At 51.0% G+C, this 11360-nt stretch overlaps 1 long non-coding RNA gene across 1 annotated transcript; it reads left to right on the forward strand.

The window, feature by feature from the left end:
• Positions 1–8097: 8097 nt before the first annotated feature.
• Positions 8098–9464, forward strand: LOC132010000 (uncharacterized). Its single transcript, XR_009402118.1, has 3 exons — positions 8098–8176; positions 8759–8946; positions 9101–9464. It is a non-coding gene; the product is annotated as an uncharacterized LOC132010000 (long non-coding RNA).
• Positions 9465–11360: the final 1896 nt, after the last annotated feature.

Genomic DNA, 11360 nt, shown 5'->3' on the forward strand with positions numbered 1-11360 from the left:
GGAAGGGCTTTCTGAGAGAGAGGAGGAGGTGGTTGGGTTGAAACTTCAGTGTGAGATGGTGCAGCCGCCTGACAAGCCTGACAATCTGCGGGAAGGGAATTCTAGTCAAAGGAACAGCAAGGGACCAGGCTTGGGTGTTGTTGGTAGCATTTGAGGAACAAAAGCACATCACCCTGGCTGGAGCCTGGCTGGGCAGGGGTGAGAGTCGAGGGGAGTCTGGATTTTTTTCCCCAGGTAATAGGGGACACAGTAGAGCATCATCAGCGGGGGAATGCCTAATCTGAGCTACGCTTTTGGACATGTACTCCTGCGCACACAGCTCTCCCTTTCCTGTGGGGCACACTGACCCTCCTTCTCCCGTGGGCATTGGTCATGTCTCCCTCAGAGGGCTGCAAGCCCTTGGAGATGAGGACAGAACGGTGGCACCTCCTGCACCTGCATGAAGCCATCAGCAGTGAACTAGTGACAGAGAAGCCAATGTTCCTATCTTCATCTGAGGGGACCTGAAGTCAGCTGTCCTGGGTGGAGAGTGAGTAAGAAGGTCTCTGCTTCTCCGAAGTGTTGCGGTCCCCCCACTTCACCCAGCACAACAGGCTTGGCTGGGAATCTCTTTCCTCCCTGGGAGATGTTTCTTTAGGGTGCTGGGGGTTCTCCTTGATCTGGCCTTCCAACACAAGCTTGGAAGCAGCCCTGGGTCTCATTAAGAGGAGGCTGTCAGATGATCTCAGCGTCCGGCAGATCATTCCCACAATGAGATCTGATAGGTAGCAGACATGTGTGCTGGGCTGACCTGGTGAGCAGCTACCCCTCCGCCCACACCCGCCAACCGGGGGCCTCCCTGGCCCTTGCAAGGTGCTCTCAGAACTTGACTCTGAATACACGAAACATGAGGCCGTCCCCCTTAATCAGAGCTGACTTATGGGAAAATTAAACACAGAAGGACACGCCAGCTCCAGGGAAGGTTCCTTCCCTCCCTTCCTGGAGGCTCAGCCTGACTCTGAGCACCTTCAGGGGGAAAGGCTGACCCTGCTGTCAGCCAGAGAGCTGTGACCCCATGGTGGCAGTTGCATTGAGATGATGTGTTCCTATTGTGGGAACAGGGAGGCTAGTAACAAAAGATGAGTAAAACGCGTAAATCTTTTGTTCGGGATGTTCTGTCTACTCTCTAAGTCCTCGTGGCTGGATATCATTGATCTTTCAGAATTACTGAACTGAAGTCTCATTAAGGTTTTCCAGAAGTGTCAGGTACAAATTATCTAACTCCTTCTGCAGCCATAAGAAGGAATGCAGGTTCTGCATGAGGCAGTTCACAATAGAGAGCCAAGGGGCGAGGGTAGAGGGACCGTCGGTGGGCCAGAACTGGGAAACCTGGAGAAATGTTTCAGGATGCTGAGCTCTGTGGAGGGGAGACACATCTAGGCTGTGACTCAACTTTACTGTCACTGGATGGAAGGACAGGCTAAAAGTCTTCTCCTTTGAGCCACGTTGAACTTGCACACGGGGCAACAGGGTGATCCAGAGCCAGGGGTCTTCTTCATGCACCCTAATTTGTCCAGAGAGCCCTTTGAAGGCTGCTGTGGGCTCCCTCTCCACTTAAAAAGACCCTTTCTCATGAGGATTTAAAGCATATGCTTGCTTGGCCAAGGCTGTCAAAATGCATCACAGAGATGGTCCAAACCAACTGCTGAGCAACCCCCCTGTCCTGATCAAAGCAGAAAAGGCAGACGTCCCGCTGCCCGTGGATGCTGGAGCAGAGCGCAGGGAGAGCCAGCTGGGACTGCCGGCTAACAGCCCTGCTAGTCATGGGTTTGGGAGTGGGGGAGTTGCTGTCCATGTGCTGCTGACCAGTTAGGAAGCCGGACAGCCCCTGCACCCAAGTATCTGAGATGGATCAGTGGCTACTCGTGTCCAAAGCCAGATCAGGGCAGCTAGGGTTAGACCAGGGAATCAGAGCCTGGCAGGGCTGGATGGGGAGGGGCCAGCCCCTACAGGAGCTGGTAGGAAAAAAAAATACAGATGGTGCTTGTTCCCTGGAGGTGGGCGGAGGACCAGAGGAGATGCCCCAAATCTGAAGCTAACTCTACAACAGCCACCTTGCATGAGCACCCGCTGTGTACCTGGCATCATGCCATAGCTTTCACACTAATCCTCATGCAGTCCTCCTACAAGGCCTTGGGGGTGGGCATACTAGTGCCTCCCAGTTTGATAGATAACACAATGAAGGGTACAGAGACTCAGCTCTGTGACCAGCTTCACCCAGCTAGCTTGTGGCATAGTTAGGATTTGAACCCATGGCTGTGTGAACCCAAAGTTGGAGCTCCTAATCCCCAGCTGTATCACTGCCCAGAGATCAGACAGGACATAGCCTCATCACAGAGGAAAGGTGATGGTCAGGAGGCTGAGAGCTTGGGGGTACAAGGGCTTCTCAGTGGGAGGCTGGCACAGAGGAATTCCGTGGGTGGAGAACACCAGCTCAGCAGTTGTACACCAGGAGAAGATAGAAAGAGCAAGATAAGAGAGATTTGGGGGGGACTGGGGGCATGAGTCCCAGCCTAGATCTGCCTGGGGATGGCTGGGGTGCGGGGGTGGGGGTGGGAGGTTGCAGGGCCAGGTAAAAGCAGCCCATATTCTCCATCTCATCACTGTTCCTGACATCCTTGAGTCTGGGACGTGGCCCCATTCTCTGCAAACTTCTGAGAAAAGTGAACTCAGAGGTGAAGTAAGTGTTGCCTGGTTTATGGTCATTACAACAAAGAGGCTAGTTCAAAAGAAAGCTGCAAATCAGCCTGGGAATGAACCTTCTGGGATCCTAATGGCCTTGCCTTGGCAAGACTTTAGGTGAAGAAGAGGTAATGTGTGTAGGAGTGAGACAAGACTGCATGGCTTCCTAGACTCTGCTTTTCTGGTTCCCCGGCTCAGACAGCCCAGCCCGGATGTCTCAGGACATCAGGCCATTCTGGTCCTGTATTTTCTCAAATGGTCTATTGAAACCATTTGCTTATTTGAAAGAACTGAATTGCTTCCTTACTATTGAGTTGTAAGAGTTCTCTACATATTCTTGCTGTGACTACCTCTGTGGTATCGCAGGGCTCCCTTTTGTCTTTCCAGTTCTATAATTCCTGGTTAACAGTGCTTCTGTGAAACAGGCTCTGCCAAAAAGATTCTTTCCCTCTCCTGATGGAGACACCTGTTAATACCTGATGCCTCACGGGTCCAATGTGGAGAATGACTCCATGTCCAGGTCATTGCAAGTACTCAGTGAGGAGGTGCCCGTGAAAAGCGTTGTGGTCAGACACCCGGCACCCAGGGAGGACTCGGGCAGGGGGGGCCCCAGCCAGGGGCCCCCAGTGCAGTGCCTTGTATCTGTTTTAAGCTGAGGGAGAAGCAGAGTGGTTGAGTTTAAGAGGGCCTTAATGAGAAATCAAAAACTTCTACTCCCAAATGCATTGTTAAGAAGCAGAAAGGTGAACTGGGTGTTAGGGGCAACTAATGAATGGTTGAAGACTACATCAAAAATTAATGATGTGCTGTATGTTGGCTAACTGAACATATTAACAATAATAAAAAGAAGCAGAAAGGCAAGGTGTAGCCTGGCAGATACTATATTCAACAATAAGGATACTAACAACTAAAAAAGGGCAAAATATTTGAAGAGCTACTTCACAAAAGAAGACATCTGAATGACCAGCAGGCACATGAAAAAATGCTGAGTGTCATTTGTCATAGAGAAATTAAAATTAAACCACAGTGAGTTATCACTACACCCCCACTGGGTTGGCTAAAGTTAAAAAGACTGACAATACCAAGCGTTGGTGAGGATATGGAGTAAGCAGAGTGCAGCTGCTTGGCTGGTGGGCTGCAAAAACACAGAGGCACTTTAGAAAACAGTTTGTCAGGTCGTTCAAAGGGGAGACAACACCTGCACAATGATCCAGCCATGCCACCCACAGCTGTTTACCTGAAACAAAGGAAGACAGGCATCTCCACAAAGACTTGTGTGCAAATCCTCGTAGAAGCTTTATTCATAAGAGCAAAAGCCTAAAAACAACCTCAATGCCCATCAGCAAGTGAAGGAAGGAATACATTGTGACATTAGTGCAGTGGGATACTAACTCAGCAGTGAAATTAGCAAACACCTGGTGTGCACAGAGCATCGATAAAGGTCAAAATCGTGCAGAGGGAAAGAAATCAGGCACAAAAGAGCACCTACTGTATTTTTCCATGTGTATGAATCTCAGGAAAAGCCAAGTGGAATATATAATGATGGAAAACAGACTGGTGGTTGCTTAGAGCCAGAGGTGGAAAGGTCTCGACCAGGAAGGGGCTCGGAGTCCTTCAGAGAGATGAGAACCTTCTCTATGTTGATTGTGGCAGTGGCTACATGAGTATATACATTTCCAAGACTCATCAAAACATAGACTTAACATGGGTGTATTTTGCTGAGTGGTGTTATGCCTCAATAAAGTTGGCTTCAGGGATATCAGACATGAGGCAGAGAGTCTTGACAAGACCGACCCTCAGATATGAGGCAGGGACCCATCACCAGAGAGAACCCCCACGTGGATCCCCCTTCAGATTATACCCCTTTCACAGCCCCCTGTGCTGTGTATCTGAGTTTGCTCCCCCACCCTCCATCTTGCTCTGTGTCCAGGAGGCTGACTGGAGTGGACTGCATGGAGGGCGCCCCCAGTGGTCTTCCTGTTAGGTCTGCCAGGAGCAGACATCAGCAGGAGCTCCAAGGCCGGAGGACCGGGAGTTGCTGCAGGCCTCCTGTGCCCCTGGACTGAAGGACATAGCTCCCTCATCCGTGTCTGGATGGCTCTCCCTTCTGGGTTCTCATAACTTTCTCATGTTCCTACCCTTTCTAAGCCATCCATTGATCAAACTGACTTTAAGTTCTCCTAATTCGAATGTGCCATCTCTTGCTTGAGGATGGACAATCCAATGGACAGAGCGCATAATCTTTTTGGTAAAACAAAACAGAGGCTCTGAACCTGGCAGGAGAATTTGGGGGTGCAGGTGGAGCCAAGGGGCCCCACATTTCCCATGAATGTGCGAGCTTTCGCTCCCTCACCTATGGGAGCTGGCTGCGGGGACACTGTCCCCTTCCAAAGCCTTGGCCCAGGCCTGGACAGATGTTTTTCCCTTGGTTCCCTACAGGGGTTAAGACTTCTTCAAATTAGTCCATTCCAAGGGACTGTAGCAGGCACAGAGACAGAGGGGAGGATACAAGAGGCCTGCAGCACGCAAGTGGCACAGAGGGTCCCCAGCAACCCCCTGCGTGTGGTGCCTTGCACAGCTGAGTGTGGCCCGGTGGGCGGAGCTGCCGTGCGGACCACCACTCAGCCAGTGCTACTGCACGCTCTTAGCATGGCCGCCGTTCCCACCTAACCGCATCTTCTCATGCCAGCACTGGGTTGGAGACACTACCACTTCCATTTTTACATAAGATCAAATGGAGCTTCAACAAAACCAGATAATCCATTCAGGGTCTTACCAATTATATCTGGTAAGTCTGGCTTCGAACTCAGGGCTCCCTCCTTGGTCTGACTCCTAGGCCACCTTGCTGCTGCCTCTGTGGTGGCTCACAGATGGTAGCAGAGGCTCACAGCCTCTGTGGTGCTTCTCCCACCTGTAAACTCCAAGGACCAAAAGGATCAATATTCTGGCACCCTCCAACATGCCACAGCAAAGCCCAGGGCCCCAGGCCTTGCTGAGCAGAGAGGAGGAGAGGCAGGCCATCTCTCCATCTGCCCCCGCCCCACGCCAGGGCCCTGTCAGAACCCACAGTGGAACAGAGCCCAGGACTCACCTCACTGCACAGGGCCCTTGTCCTTGGCAGTGGGAGCTCCTCCATGTCCCGATGTCACGGAGGAGCGTTGATGGCATGTCTCTGAAATGCCTTGTGAGCCTGCCCCAGCCACTGCACTGGTCCCCGGGCTCTCTTTGTGGTGGAGGCCAAGGCTGACCTCGTCTGGTGGGCCTCCCCACTGAACCCTCAAACACCCAGCTGCACACTCTATGCTTATTTTTGGAGTTATAACACATGTATTTAGAGTTCACTAGATAGATAGATAGATAGATAGATAGATAGATAGATAGATATCACCCTGTACATTCCCCAAGAGCTGAGAAGCCCTATGTGAGCAGTCATCCTTCCTCCCTGGGACTAGGGTGTCTTAAGAGCAGCACTAGGACCCTTGGGAAAGATAATTCCCAGGGAATGTGTTGGGGGCTGTTTTGTGCATTGTGGGATGTTCAGCAGCATCGCTGGCCAGTAGCACACTCCTACCCCCCACATTTGTGACAATCTCATAGTTCTCTAGACATGTCAAATATCTTGGTGGGGGGCAAAATCACCCCAGTGGTGAAGCTCTCCCGTGGAGAAAACCACTGTGAGTTGGTGACAGTTGGGACTTTGATTTTTAGAGTTGTAACACCCATGCGCACATCCCTAAAGCAACATGGTTTTGTTTTGCTCATTCGAAACTTTGTTGGAAATGGAGTCACACGTAGGTGCTCTCAAGTCTGGCTGGGCTGCTTTCTGCCACTTCGCATAGGCGCCTGCCGTGTGTTTTCATCGCCGCGCAGTTTTGTCGTGTGAACATGCCACACTTGGCTCTTCTGTGTTCTAGCTCGGCCAGCCCTGGGCCGCTCCAGTCTGGGGCTGTGCTGGGCAGGGCCTCTGAGTGCGTGTACCTGCCGCTTTCCTGGTGCACACGTGTGTTGCTTCTCCAGAGCACATACCTGGGAGTGGGATTCTTTTGAGGGGTCACAGAGTGGACGTTGTGTTTTGCGTAGTTGTAGTCAATGAGCCTCCCACTGGCAGGGTGTGAACATTCCTATTGTTTCACATCACTGACAACAGTTGTGATGACCATTTTTAAAACATTCATTAACTGATGCACGTGTACATGTTACGTTCTTCTTTGCACCCCATTGGTCTGCACACCATTGGGAGCCTGCCCCTGCATGCTGTCCCAAGTGATCGAAGCCTTCCTCTGACTTAGCTCTCTGTCTGCATTGTCACTGCCTCATTTCAATCCCATTTCTCTAGCCTGGAAGCCCCACAAAAGCAGAGATGTCTTTCCCAACCCCCCCGCCCCCAGCAGACTGTGTGTTGGATGAATGAATGAATAATTCTGTTGCAGGGGGGATCCACATATGTGTTAGCCTCTCCTTCTGACAAGAGGGGAAACTGCAGCCCAGCCCCGTGGGGAGAGGCAGGGGCCAGGAACTCCATGGGGAGGCAAGCAGAGGATTTGGACTCTTAACCCCAGTGGGACCCATGTCCCAGCCCTCCACCACCCCCAGCTGCTACTTGGGCTGAAGGAACAAAAAGACCCTAGAGTCGCCCTTCTTCTTATTGTTCTCTACCCACCCCCATTCCCAAATATACTTTGTCCTGAAAGCCTCTTGGGGTCCCAGCAGGGAGGCAGCAGGCAGATTGGGGAGAACTGCCCTGCTTCCCTGAGGTGGCTGGATTTCTGGGAGGTGTTAGTTGGGGAGGGAGGGCATATGCCCATGGTATGACTGAGGCACTGCTATAGGCCAACCTGTGTTTGTCTGTTTCTCTACTGCATTTGGGGAACAATGACATTGACTGTCATTTCCCATCCAGGAAGGCTCAGGAGAGGCAGATGGATGGACACTAGGGAGACAGAAGCTTTTGAGGCCAGCAGCCTAAAATCCTGAGAGTGTGGGAACAAGGAGAGAGGCAGTCAGGGAGAGCCTTCCTGAAGACAGAATGAAGGATTGATGGCTGGGCCGGGCAGGGCTAGCAGACCTGGTGGAGGGTGTGGCCAGCAGATGGTAGCGGTAACTAGCAGGTGCACTTACTCAGTACCTACTGTATGCCTGGCTCCCTATTAGGTACTTTACTGGCATCGTCCTGTTTTCCTGTCTTAAAGCTAGGGTTGGCATCATGTCCGTTACACAGATGAGGACCCTGAGGCTTGGAGACTAGGAGCAGCTTGTCTGCAGGCTCTGCTTCTGCAACAGTTACACACTCCAGCCAGGGCTGTTGAGTGGACTTAAGACCCTCCCACTATGGCATGTTCCTTGGAGGCAAAGCCACAACAAACATAAGCCACGTGAACCACAGAGGGCAGGACCCAGAGCAGAGAATGACTTCAGCAGCTTCCAAGAACCAAGCAAACATCTCCAGAGTCTGGAGGTAGGTGGGTGGGGGGAGAAGGGCAGATGTGACAGAAGGCAGGGGTGGGGGTTGGTTAGAAGAGCAGAGAAGCCCTTGAGAGATGAGGAGATCTCACTGGATGGGGGGCATTCGGGGGTTCAAAGTGAAAGACCATTTTGGTTGCTAAGGTTACTGTCTACCATCTTTCTAGAGTACCTCCCAGTGTGCATTTTCAAAGTGCGGACAGTTTTGAAGCCCTTTCACCCAGATGACCCCTCATAAAGTCTGAGGGAGTAGAGTTGCCAGATAAAACACAAGATGCCCAGTTAAATTTGAATTTCAGATAAACATCAAATAATGTTTTAGTAGAAGTATGTCCCAAGTATTGCTTAGAATATACTTGTAGGAAAAGATTATTTGTTGATTATCTGAAACTCAAATAAATCTGGACATCTTATATTTTCATTTTGCCAAATTTGGCAACCCTAAGAAGGAGGCCTGGACTGGTGTCCCCATTTTACCTGGAAAGGAACAGAGGCACAGATAAGTTGTGTGGGGGCATGGCAGGCACTGGCACCGTGCACCCTGATCGCAAGCCTGGGCCCTTTTCACTCCACACAGCTGCCACCTCTGAGAGCTAATTGATGCACAGAGTTGCAACCTGACATCTGGGGCATGTGTCAGACCACAACAGAGCCCGTCTTCCCTTTCATCAGGCCCGGCCGGGGGAGCTGCCGGAGCCCTTGGAGGGAGGGAGAGCTGTAACTTCAAAGGCCGTGTCGCTGAGAATTCCAGCTACAGCCTTCCAGGTTTGCTTTTGGCTTCATTTCTTGGACTCACTTGGCTCTGGGGACTGAGGTTTTACTTGTATGTACTGAGAAGATATTGTTCCTTTTTTTCCACTGGGGGGAAAATACCACCTTCACTAAATGGTGCGTGGCCATTTTCCAAATTCTTTTACAGGGATCCATTCATTCTCACATCAACCCCATGAAATGCCTTCATGTACTGTTGTCCCCATATTGCAGATGGAATCGTGGAACCTGAAGCACTCGGGGCTGTCCAGGGAGCACAGAACAGGGCTGGCTCTGGTCTAAAGGTTTCCCCGGGCCGTCACAGTGAGGGGAAAATTATGTGATATGGGGAGTGTCTCCCAGTTCTCAGAACATAAATTTCACCAAGAAATTTATGAACAGACCTGAACAAACCAAGTCATCCCAGATTCTGCCTTCTTCCTCTGCCTTTTCTGTGAAGGAGGCAGTTTCAGGAGGCATGGAAATAAACTAAGATTTGAACTTCTCTTCCAAAGAAGTGGTCCCCACATACATCTTCAGGACAGGTCAACCCCTCCTGATGTCTTGCTCTTCTCCTCTTTCTGTGGGGTTCAGAGTTAACATTCAAAGCCACCAGCATTGATGTGAACTGTGTACACTGATACTTTAGAAAGATTATCAGCCATCTTTCAAAACTGAAAGCAATTTTGGGTGTGACTTTACTCCCTAACAGAAGAGCCCCTGCCCCAGCCCTCTAGTCAGCCCAAGTGTCCCAGTCGACAGTCTCAAGGCTTGTTGATAAGGTTGCTGTTGGGGTGGTTGCCATGCTGCATGGAACAGACCTCCCAGTGGCAGCACCTTCTCTTCTGCAGCAGAGGGGATCAACCCCGCCAGCACACCACATGACCAGTTTGTACCACTTTCCTTCAGAGCAGAGGTGGTCCTGGCCTCCCCACATTTCATTTCTTAAGTGTATCTGCGTGTGTTTGTGTATGTGTTGGGAGATGGTCCTGCCATGGATGCCCTAACCAGCTTCTCTCCTGTAGGCAGCTCAGACGGGCCTCGGCTGGGCTCCCTGCCTTGCTGGGAAGCAGGAGGTGAAGCCTCAGAAACACAATTTGTGGTATTGGTGCAGATGAGAACACATCTGTGTGTGTGTGTGTGTGTGTGTGTGTGTATGCATCCACATGTGCTGTGACCAGGACAGTCCTGTCCTCCTGAGACAGAAAGGACAAGTGAATCTCCACTCTCAAGCCCATTTCAACAGTCAGGACAAGTCAGAGAAAGAGCAGCCTTCCACAGTCAGGGTCAAGAACGGGGTGAACCACCACAATGACAAGGCTGCATGTAGGTGTGTTGATGGAAAGTTATGCCCAGCTGCCTGGCCATCACCTTCAAGGTTCCATCATGCTAAGTAAAGTCATCTTGTGTCCATCAGACCCAGCTTAAGCACCAGCTGAATACCACAAGGAATCTCAGCTGATGCCATACAGAATAGAAGAATCACCCAGCTGAACCCTAACTTACAAAATTGTGAGAAGCAATGAAATAGTTGCTGTTTAAACATCTTAAAAAAAAAACAAACAAAAAAACCAAGCTAAAATGCACACTGATTACAGAAACTTGTCGGCTGGCGTCTCACTTCCAGAGGGATCTCTCCAAGGGCTGCCCCTTGTGGGTGGAAGTTCCCTAACGGCTGGGGTTCTGGGTCTGGATGCAGCAGCCAGGCACTTAAGCACCACCGCTACCCTCCCACTCTCCCTTCCCCGACCCCAATCCCATCTGCCTCTGTCCTCTCCTTCCAGCCGGTGCCCCAGGCTCCACTCACCTCACACTTCCCAGTCCCTGTGCTCCTGTGAACCCACTCCCCCTCCACCCTTAACCCTGTGGGCCTAGCTCAAGGTCTGTCTCTCCCTTCCACCCTCCACTGGGCTCCCTGGCCCTGCCCACACCCGCCATTTTGTAGATGTCCCAAGGCTGTCCAAGTTCATTATCTTTTTGTGATAATCACATCTCACAGCTGCCTAGAACTTTCCAACAGACAAAGCACATTCAACAAGATACACTCGTGTATTCCTCATGGCATATAATCCTACAAAGCAGGGGTCACTCAGCCCTCTTCGCTGATGAGCCTTAGAGAAGTTACCTGTGGATTCTGATTCTAAAGCCCCCTGTTCGTGAAAGCTGGGCTTGCTTTCCAGGTCTGACGTTTCCTGAGTCAGGCTGTCTTCTCTACCCACATTGGAAATTCCACAGCAAAGGCTTGCAAGCAAGGGTGGGGTTCTTAAGCCCTTTTAGAAAAGCAAGTCTCCCCACAGACAGGGTATGCAGAGCTTTATCATCAATTCCAGAATTAGAAAGAGGGGTTTGCATGCCTGGATCTGGGCTGTTGGCTTTTAGGAGGTAAATGGGGTCTTTGCAGCAAGGTCACTATCTCTCTCCCTATTGTC

This window comes from Mustela nigripes, chromosome 2 (genome assembly GCF_022355385.1).
Source record: "Mustela nigripes isolate SB6536 chromosome 2, MUSNIG.SB6536, whole genome shotgun sequence".
Lineage (NCBI taxonomy): Eukaryota > Metazoa > Chordata > Mammalia > Carnivora > Mustelidae > Mustela > Mustela nigripes.